Source organism: Manis javanica, chromosome X, assembly GCF_040802235.1.
Source record: "Manis javanica isolate MJ-LG chromosome X, MJ_LKY, whole genome shotgun sequence".
Lineage (NCBI taxonomy): Eukaryota > Metazoa > Chordata > Mammalia > Pholidota > Manidae > Manis > Manis javanica.
The window spans coordinates 113,179,231-113,187,687 of NC_133174.1; the positions used below are offsets into that span (position 1 = coordinate 113,179,231).

The window sequence follows — 8,457 nt, forward strand, 5'->3', positions numbered from 1 at the left end:
TTGTTCTTCCTCTAGCCCCATGTTCCCCATAAGCCCTGTGATTTTTACTGTACAATTTTGCATGGTGCAGTAATTTTTAAAGAATTAAGTATGTTGTGTTATAGCAGAACTGACCATATATAGATATATAATTTACCTAGGACAGTGAATTTGTGTGGACTTAGCAAGCAGTGGAAATCAAGTCAGTGAAGATCCTGTTTGCAGAGGCAAAAAGAACAAGAGAAACATTCAAGTTTAGTGGAGATGCTTAGCTTTAGCGGAGGACCATTCAGAGCCTCTATCTAAAGACACTTTTGGTGGATTTTCTTGCTAACAGTTACGTGGTATTCTGCCTGCTGCGTCTCCTGTTCTTCTGACCTTAAGCATCCTCTTCCACAGCAAGCAGATCTGTTTCTTTGGAGTATAGGGCAATGAATGGGTAGTGAGACATTGTCAAAGAATTTAGACTTTGTTTTCTTCTCTGATCTTGAGCAACACTCAAGTAGTTCCTGCTGATTTCATATCCCTTCTAAGAACACACCTTTAAGACCTCAAGAGCCAGGGATTCTTATTTTTGGACTTGTGGCACCTGATGCTGAGGCGATTGCAATCAACTTCCAAAGTGATCTGGGACATTTGCAATATGGAACTTCCTTCTCTTGCTACTGGGACCACATTCAACTCCAGGAAAGAGGCAGGGGTAAGTTATTTATTCCTCTTCCTCATCATACTTTCTCATCTTCATCTTGAGGCAGTGCACATAGTGGTTGAGGATTTGGGTGTGGGTCCTCCATTTAATGGTTGTGTGACTTTAGGCCACTTACTTAACCCTTCTGCACCTCATTCCTTCATCTTAAAAACTGAGATTGTGACCACACCTACCATGTAGGCTTATTGTGATGAATGAATGAGATAATCTGTGAAAAGCACTTAGAACTGGGCTAGTTGTTTTACACACATGTTCTTAATAGCTAACGTCTGAGGACCCTATATCCACTTAGGATCAAGTGGAGATAAAAATAAAGTGACTCTGAGCTTTTAAAATCTGTCAGTGGGGAAATGTAGTTGCATTGATGCACAATTCTTCAGGACTCGATTAGTGGATAAAAAGGCACAATTGTAATTACGGTTTCTATTTATGAAGCTTATAAGCATTGACACACTTCTTTCATTAACTACTGCTCTTACCCTTAGGCCCAAGGCTTGCAAAGTAAAGAAGCTTCTATATAACTTTGAGCAAAGATTAAATACTTAGGTTATACAACTCTAACAACAAAAGTATATTTTAGGTTGACTCACCAGTATATTAAATGAAATGTTAATTGAGACTGTAATCTAACCATGGTCAGAGTTTTTGTCTTTTCTTCTTATGTCTCTTCAACATCTAATATAGTGGTTCTCAACCATGGGTGATTTTGTTCCCTCAGAGGACATTTGGCAATGTCTGGAGACATTTTTAGTTGTCATGACTGGCAAGGAAGAGGCAGTTACTACTGGAATCTAGTGAGTAGAAGCCAGGGATGCCGCTAAACATCTTAAAATGCATGGGACAGTCCCCTGCAACAAACAGTTATCTTCCCAAATGTCAATGGTGCTGAGGTTAGGAACTCTGTTCTAACGTAATGCCTAAATACAAGGAACATTGCAGCCTCCTGATAAATGCGTGTTGAATAAATGAATGAAGTTTGGGGGACAAAAATGTGATTTTGTAGCAGAGACAGGACTTGGCAGACAGTCTCAAGGAGAAGGAATTACAAGAAAGCCTAGTCTTCAGCTCATTGGTGTCAGCCAAAAATATCAATATTTGCCCTGTTCAGGCATCCATTATGTGCTTGGGCCAAACAGTTGTTAAATATTTCTCATAACATCCCTGAAAGGTGGTATGTTTCTTACAAGTGGTAGATGATTGCTTCTGGAATTAAGTCATCTTAGAAAACACAGAAAAGGGAAATAGTAAATAGGAATTGGTATAGGGAGTGGCTGTGGATGAATCATGTTGTTATGGTTGGGATAGAAAATGAAGTTAACCATTCTGGATAAAGAGGGCAAATCAGAGCAATCTATTCCATAGTCCCTCAGCCTTAGTCAAGGCAGTGGACACCCAAATAGGAAATTAGTACGGGAAAAAGTGAAAAGTAGATGAAAACAAGTTAAAGTGGTGACATGACAAAAGAAAAGATGTTATTTTGTGTAATAGGACATTTCTTTGGGGTGCTATTAACATAATACCAAAGACTGAATAACTTATAAGTGGCATATATCTATTTCTTACAGTTCTGGAGGCTGGGAAGTTCAAGATCAAAGCACTGGCAGATTCTGTGTCTGTTGAAGGCCCACTTCTTGGTTCAAAAACAGCTGTCTTTTCACTGTGTCTTCACGTGGTGGAAGGGGCAAGGGAGTGCTGTAGTGTCTCTTTTATAAGGGAACTAATCCCTTCCATGAGGGCTCTGCTCTCATGACCTAATTACCTCCCAGAGACTTCACTTCCTAATTCCATCATATTGGGGGGTAGCATTTCAGCATATGGATTTTGGGCGTCACAAGTATTCAATCTATAGCAAGCATCTTTCAGAAATTTCAAGAGCAGCCTAAGTGAAAAGAACATGGGAGCCCCTTCAAAGGCAACTGATTAAATGAATAGTGATAGAGCCGTGTTACAGAATATTATATAACACTTAAAAAGAATAAGATAGAGCTGTATCTACTAACATGGAAAATCTCTAAGGCATAGTGTTAAAGAGAAAAAGCAAGTGGAAAATACACTACATGTAGCATGACACTATTTCTGTAAGAGAAAAATCCCACAAAACACCTTTATAAATTCAGATATATACATACAAGAGAACAGAGATGAATAGGAAAAGGTCTTGAAGAATATATAGCAAATTGATCAGAGTGATACTCTCTGGGGAGGGGAATTGAATGGGGAGGCAGTTGTCAAGGGGGCCTTTTACTCTGTGTGTATCAACGGCATTTTTATGAGAATGTATTTATGTAGGATTTGTATAATTAAAAAATATACACAGTGGGAAAATAGAAAGTCCATAGATATGATACAGATATGCAGAGGAATTTTGGGGTCATTTTTGCTTCAAAGAAATATTTACTACTAGATTCCTGTAAATAGCAAACTTGACTCACAAGTAACTTGCTGCCTGTTGCCTTAGGGTGAAGAATGCATGGTGGGCAGCTAGGCCCAGTGCTACATAAGGATGGAGTGAGGAGTACGGCAGGCCTACGGCCCTATGGGATTTTTAAACCAGGTTTGTTACACTTGGCTGGCTGCCCAGCCTCTTCTTTTAGCCCCAGAGCCCTCAGGTTGATGTTTCCTGCAGCCTGTGACCTGTAGCATTTGCAGGCTCAAATATTTGTTGAATGAAAAAATCAAGTTACCAACTATATATATATATATATATAATACGCTATTATAATACATATAGTATATATATAATATAAGGACATATATATATCTTATAATATTCAGCATGTTCTAGTAGCAGCAAGGATGCCAGTGTGAATTGAATGAATTGAGCAAGGGGAAGAATAATAGTGAAATCAGGAGGTGTGTAGAGGCCAGTCCCCATAGGGTCTTTTAGGCCATAGTGCAGACTTTGGATTTTATTCTAAGCGTGATGAATCCTTTGGAGCATTTTAAGCAGCTATGTGACATAATAGTAGTTCATATTTACAGTTACAGGCAGTATTCTAGGTGCTTTGGATATATCAACTCATGCAATCTTCAAACATATGTATAATGTAGCTCCTGATATTTTCTTCATTGTAAAGATGAGGAAAAGTTACACAGAGAGATTAAATGCCTTGGCTACAGTCACACAACTAGCAAGTGTAGGCCTGGAATTATAACTGGCAGTCTAGCTCGAGTTGCACTCCCAGCTGTTACATTATATTGCCTTTTTGCACATTATGTAAATGATCTGATTTACATGTTAAATGGCTTCCTGTAGTTGTTTTGCCTAGAGCAGACCACAGGAAAGTAGAAGTGGAGTCAGGTGGACCAGTTAGGAGGCTGTGGTAGTCACTTGGCAAGAGATAATGGTAGCTTGGTGGAGCAGATGGAGACAGACTCTGGATGTATTCTGAAGACAGAGTGTAAAGAGTTGCTGATGGACTGGATGTGGGGTATGAGAGAAAGAGAAAGGTCAAGGATGATACTTTGAAGATAATATATAAATGACCTTTTAAAAATGTTTAGCTATAAAAAAAATACACATGGATGAATATTCCAGCACCACCATACCTGAATTCGGGTACTAATTAACTAGGGAGAGGAGACAGAATTTGGAAGGCCCTAGAGTTGATCTGTTCTGTAGTTGGAATGGGAAATATTTAAAAATTGAACCAAACCACCTCAAATCTGCTCCGGAATGAAGCGGGGTATAAAAAAAAAAATACAGAGGATGTTGAAACAGTCCTGTTGGCTCCATTTCCAGGTTGAATGGCGGCCCGGTCATGAGGCGTGTCCTCCCTGCCCAGCCCACCCCTGCCTTCCTCTTGAAAATAATAAACACTGTCAGACTACAAAAACAAAATGTTTAGCTATTGTTGACCTCGAAATCTCCTGGTATGCCTGGAGGCACTTACTTTCTTCAAAGTGGAGACGAGGGGAAGCAAGAACTACCTAGTTCTTAATGACAGTGGAAACTCCTCTGGTCATTCAGCTTAGTGTTGTGGTTTACTCTTGACCATCCATATGGGAATTAACTGTTTGGGGAATGGCTCCTCTCCCTCTTCTCCAGTGGTCTTCTGGGACTCACACATTTCTCTCCAACAGCAGGGGTGGTATGTTTAAGGAACACTCAATAGTTTCTCCTGTCACTGTCTTACCCAACCTGGTTCAGAGTTTTTGGGAGGGGTTGGTAAGCATGATGTTAGGAGTCCTGTGTCAATGACTGTTCAGGACTACTCTTCCAAGCACCCCAACTTTGGCACAGGTTATACTTATGCCTACATCTCAAACCTTCTCTGCTCTCTGTATTGACTATCTTCTATGTGTTCTCCAGATTCTGGGTCTTTTCAGTCTAGGCTCCTACCTTGGTATCTGTGTTTAACTGCATCCAACTGAATCTACTTCACTCCCTAGTTTTCACCTTTTCTTCTATAGCTTGGTCTCAGAAACTTGCCTATTGATTTGCACTTGTAGTAAACCTTTGTGGGAGCTACTGGTAACACAGTCCAACAGTTTTGACCCCCAATGGGTGGAGCTAGGTACCAGCCAGTCCTCAAAGCTGTAGGCCTTTCTCTATACTCACATATAGTCTATGTTCCTTTTCCTGAGTTCTCTCCTAGAGTTTATTTGATCTTTGAATCTGTGCTGAGATCCCAAAGTGTCTGTGTTTAAAAACATTATCAGGTACTGTTTATATTTAGAAAGTAGAATATCCATAAATTCTTCATCCTCAAGGGCACATTGGTACCATTTGATGAAAGGTGGGCTACTTCATACATTGCAAAAGATTTCTTCTCATCATCAGCAAAGCTCTAAGTTCTCATAGAACATCATTTTTTTTTCAGAATATGGAATTCTTCGTGAATTTAAATGTTATCCTTGCGCAGGGACCATGCTAATCTTCTCTGTATCAGAACATCAATTTTTAAACTATTAAAAGTTGGGATAAAGTTTTCCATTTGAACCATTTGAAAGTGTACCATTCAGTGACATGAAGTACATTCACAGTGTGGTGCAACCATCACCACCATCCATTTCCAGAACTTTTTCATCTCCCCAAACTGAAACTCTGCACCCATTAAACAAAATCTCCCCATTCTTCTGTGCCCCCATCCCCTGGCAATCACCATTTTACTTTCTGTCTTTATGAATTTGACTACTCTAGAGACTTCATATAAGTGAAATCATACAGTATTTGTCATTTTGTGACTGGCTTATTTCATTTAGCGTATGTCTTCAAGTTTCATCCATGTGGTAGCATGTGTCAGAATTTCCTTTTTAAGGTTGAGTAATCCATTGTGTATATATATTTTACCTTATGTTTATCCATTTATCACTGAGAATTGTGAATAACATTGCTTTGGACATGGGTATACAAATATCTTTATGAGTCCCTACTTTTAATTCTTTTGGGTATATATCTAGAAATGGAATTGTTAGATTATATGGTAATTCTATGTTTAAATTTTTGAGGGACAACCATACCATTTTCATAGCAGGTGCACCATATTTTATATTCCTACCAGATATGCACAAGGCTTCCAATTTCTCCACATTGTTACCAATACTTACTATTTTCTATTTTTTAAGTAATAGCTATCCTAATGGGTATGCTTTTGATTTGCATTTCCCTAATGATGGGTGGCATGCTTAGTTGGCCACATGAATATCATTGTAGAAATGTCTATTCAAGTGCTTTTCTCACTTTTTAACTGGATTGTTTGTATTGTTGCTGTTGGATATTCATACTTCTTAAAATTGTGATACTCTGTATTCAAATGAAGCATTTCAGGAAATAATCTCAATATATAAAGCAGATTAGAACAAAGATACCCCAGGTATAGGTGGAGAAGAGATGGAGCCTATCTCTTCACTCTTTATTTTCGTGGTAGTCCCTGAGAGGGCTCCTTGACATCCATGATGCTCTTTCTTTGCTCTTTTGAAAACCTGCTGCCCCTTGGCATTTAGAAAGGATATCCACACTTCAGAATATCTGAAGAGACATAGATATGCACAAAGAAAGACTTGCTTCTATGTTTTACCAGCTTCAAATACTGACCATGTCTAGAGAAATGCGGTACTTTTTACTGGAGCATGTTAGTGTTGTTTTCTCACTTAGTTTCTAAAGACACACATAACTATTGATTCTTCCACATATCAAGGGAAGCTCATAAATTATTGGGGAAATGTCAACAAAGATGAAGAAAATGACAGAAACTCTCCCAGATTTAGAGAAAGATATTATTTGCAAATTCATGTCCCCTAGTATCAGGAAACTCCCCAGAGGCAATAAGAATTTGTGAGAGCAAATAAGCCAGTGATCATACTGCTATTTATCACTATTGCTCAATTCTGCTTCAGCCTTCAGACCTTGTTGAATCAGGAGAATTTTTAAAAGTGAACATTTGTGGGGCTTAAAAGTATTTTGAGTTAGAAAATAAAGTTCTGAGTATTGTCCTATTATTCTGGGAGCTAACAGCTGTCCCTCAGCCAAGTGTTTAAGACTCACCCCCCTTTTGAGGTTCTTACTTCCTGCTTTGCATGGCAACCTCCCAGGATTTTCATATTGTCTGTGCAGGGTCCCCCACCCGTTTCCCACTGGGATTCTGTATCCCCTGCCATCTTGAGAAACAAAGTGCTCTTCATACACACACCACTTCTGTTTGTGGGCAAGTGGGAGGCCCATCAATAGCATGGTAGTTTTATTTGCCTTTAGTTCTTAACAATTGAGAAATTCAAAGGAATTTGAAGATAGAGTCTAAAATGTAACCTTTTAAAACTGGATAAAGTCAAGGGTGGAGGAAACAGCTTATATCTATGAGCATGTGGGCTTTCTACAACTGTGCCTCTGTGTTAGAGAGACTTACCCCCTTGGCCACAGCCTATATCTGTGCCACTAAAGGACCTTCTTACCCCTCTCACTCTTTGGCAGAAATCACAGTAGAACACGACTCCTCTGTAGTCTTCCATATCTCAAGAAGAGGTGTGGGCAGAGCTATGCATGCCTGCTTCCTTGTCCCAAGCTCATCAACCAGATAAGTCATCTCTTAATTGTCCCCATTCCCACCCCCATAGGTATATCACAACACAAGGAAAGAAACGTCTGAAATTGGAAAAAGAGTTTCCCCTAATATTCTCCAGTTAATTTTTCTCTTAATCCACTGAGTTTAATCACTGGGCTATCTGCATGAAGTGGGGAGCCAGCAGTTTATGAGGACAGTCCTGCTCTCATCTCGGTAAGGTTAGTTCCCCACGAGCAATCACTGTACTGTTGATGGGCAGTGTAGATGGTAGTGTACCCAGAAGGCTCTGAAATGTGTCCAAAGACTATAATAATTAAATAAACATCAAGATCATTCCCTATTCTACTTCCCTTTTCAAATGATGTCCAGCTACATTGTATAAGTTGTCTGTCAGAGGATATACAATGAGATGAAAGGACAGTATTAAGACGCTACAGTAATGATGTGCAATGGTAAGATGCCACACCTTTGAATATAATCTGCCCTTATCACATTTCCAGGGGGATGTTAAAGTCCAAATGTTAAATTCCCTTGCACTTTCTGATTGAAGTCTAGAGAAGTAAAAGTCCAAATTTCTTAAAATCCAAAGAACTTAAAGTTCAAAGTAAAGTTTTCTTGCCCACATGAGTGAAAGTGTAAAGAAACTAAAGATCAAAGTATATCTGCCCTAGCTTCTTATTCGTTCAATCTTAACTAGGAAAGTTTTCAAGGCCTGTGCGAAGCTGGAGTTCTTCAGCAGCTTTAGCCTGTGCTGTTTCTTACTGGAAT

The 8,457-nt window shown here is 39.2% G+C and overlaps 1 pseudogene; it reads right to left on the minus strand.

Annotated features, from left to right (window-relative positions):
• Positions 1-5,508: 5,508 nt before the first annotated feature.
• Positions 5,509-5,605, minus strand: LOC118972171 (U6 spliceosomal RNA; annotated as a pseudogene).
• Between the last annotated feature and the right edge of the window lie 2,852 nt (positions 5,606-8,457).